At 55.5% G+C, this 2,485-nt stretch overlaps 1 long non-coding RNA gene across 1 annotated transcript; it reads left to right on the forward strand.

Moving 5' to 3' along the window:
• Positions 1-38: 38 nt before the first annotated feature.
• Positions 39-1,886, forward strand: LOC112481243. The gene is made up of 2 exons (XR_003046850.1): positions 39-720; positions 928-1,886. It is a non-coding gene; the product is annotated as an uncharacterized LOC112481243 (long non-coding RNA).
• The last annotated feature ends 599 nt before the right edge of the window (positions 1,887-2,485 follow it).

Raw genomic sequence — 2,485 nt, forward strand, 5'->3', positions numbered from 1 at the left:
GCACGGGGCGCCCCAGGCCCAGCGCCGCACCGCAGGGAGATACAGAAATAGGAATGATTTAATCCAGCGACACCTCCCCGCTGCGGCCCGTTCCTCAATCCCTGAGCTCGCCGGGAGGCGGTGGGGAGGCGGGATCGCGCCCAACTCCGGCTCGGGGGGCGGAAATTGCCCGAGTGGGAGGCGCGAGGCCGGACACCGCCTCGTAACCGAGTTAGGTTCTTGCGGGGGGTGGACCAAGGTCGCCTAGGGTTGCCCACGGGCCCTCGGGCGGACCTCAGTCCGGCCCGGCACGGCCGACGTGGACAAACCGGGGCGTGAGGCGCTCCCTTGGGTCTCTCAGCAGGGGTCTCGGGGGCGGGAGGGGGCACACGCGGGTCCTTAACCCGCGCGCGGCAGCATCACCGTCTACCCTTGAGTGAGGCAGCACGGCCACTCCAGCAGGGACACAGATGCGGCATGGCCCGGTCTGGTCCGCACGCTCCCACACACGCCACTGCCAGTACTCCCAGGGAGCTGGGACCCGAGCAAGCCAGGACGCTCCGCGGGGCGGCCTGCGACGCGCGCGCCCGCGAATGCGACCACCGCGTGGAAGCGCGGCCCGCTCCGCACTGCTGCGTCGCTGGGCCGCGGAACTTCCACCGACCGTGAGCGGGTCGCATTCTAGAATCCGCCGTGGACTAAGTATCGACTTCCAGAGAGAAAACAATTTGAAGTTGGAGGGTACGTGCTGCCTTTCACTTTGCTGGAGTTCACGCCAGTTTCAACAAGCCTCGGTCCTGTGCGCGCTGCGCCGGGCGAGGGGGCTCCATCCGCCAGAGCCCAAGCGCTAGGGCGCTCCCGCGCGTGGGGGCGATGGGAGGAGCTGACTCCCCAGTCGCCGAGAAAGCAGCATAATCACATCGCTCCTCTCATTTCCCCCTTCTGCAGGTTTCGACTTGAATCCCGAAGCGCCCCTTATGCCCATTCTGCACAGAACACTCGGAGGAGATAGGGTCTTTATTTGGGCTCCTGCGTGCCCAACTGGCTGCACAGACTCAGATGAAAGCGTGTCCACGTCTACACACAGCTGTGTAATTCAGGAGCCTGAGGATGCGCGGGGCTGGTGGGACTTAAGTGTGCAGACACATGGGCGCATGCACGCGCGCGCGCACACACACTCACGCCCCAAAGTACCTCCGGGATGGAGAAAGCCGCTACGGATTGGCCAGTACAGCCGTCACTCTCAGTCGGGAGGCAGGGAAACTTTGCAAGGCTGTTTCCTTCTTTTTCGCCCCTCCCTACCGTTTCATTTAATGCTAAAACAACAGCAGAGCTCTAAAAGTTCGCCATCTGCGCGCAGAGCTCGCCCTCTCTAACGAGGGGGGCGTCAGACAATATCCATTTAAATGTATTTTGTGCCTCCACAATGGATGAAAAGGGAAATTAGCAATCCCGAGAGGAGGCGGAGGGGGGGCTCCGAGTAAGGAGAAGGGGGACATCTGGGAGGGGTGAACGCAGGGTGAAGAGTTGTCCCCAACACCGAAAAGAGACTTCGACCTTTCATTGATCTCGAAACTAGAAAATGTTTTTCACAGGTCAGATCATAACAAACGCCGGTCCTAATCTATGAACTGATTTTATTCTTTAAGCATGCGCCAGCAATGGTGTTTCCTTAAGAAAGAACTGACCTATTTTTGGCTGGAGATAAACGATCATGTTAACAGATGTTAACCTTGTAATCTGTTTTTCCGTAAGCACTTTACATACCCCGGTTTCAGACCTTAAAAATAACATCTTTTCCAAAAAGACCTGACGTCACAGTTCACTCCCTGAAAAATGACTCCCCCTCTCCCGTTTTCTTCCTCTGCAGTGATTTCAAAGACATTAAATCTTATTCACTTTATAAACGCTGATTTGTTCTGCCTCAACTCCCACAGGCTTTTATTTGCATTTCAAATTCCACAGGTTACACCAGGCGCCTTTTCAAAAAATGTAAACCAACAATGAAGCAGCAAATGGCTTTTTGTGCATCTGGCTTAACAAGGCACGAAATGAATATATTTTAAAGGGGACTGAGCAAGTTGATCTTTGCACACCCGGAGACCAAGTAATTCTTTACCAATAAGCCCAGCGGAATGAGCGAGATACAGACACACGACCCAGGAGCTCCTGGTCTGGTCTGGTCAGCTGCAGGCGCTTGCTAACGCCGATTATACATGGGGCCGACTTACAGACCCACGTTTTCGGGTAAAAGGCTGGGTCTCTCTGGTCCCTAAATGCAGGGTCCGCTGGCTTCCCAGTCCGCTAGGGCTGATTGTCACTGCACACCAACCTTCCTCCTCCCATAAACCGCTGCTTTAAATACCCAACTCGGATGGCTTTTAGCAAACTTATCCATAGAAAGTTTCTTTAAAAACTTGAGGCGGTTTAATCTAAATAGCAATCGTAACTATTCGGAACGTTAGTTCTCCCTGGAAATGGCAGACGAGGCGCTTTTCCAACCCCC

This window comes from Pteropus alecto, unplaced genomic scaffold (assembly GCF_000325575.1).
Source record: "Pteropus alecto unplaced genomic scaffold, ASM32557v1 scaffold14, whole genome shotgun sequence".
Taxonomy (NCBI): Eukaryota; Metazoa; Chordata; class Mammalia; order Chiroptera; family Pteropodidae; genus Pteropus; species Pteropus alecto.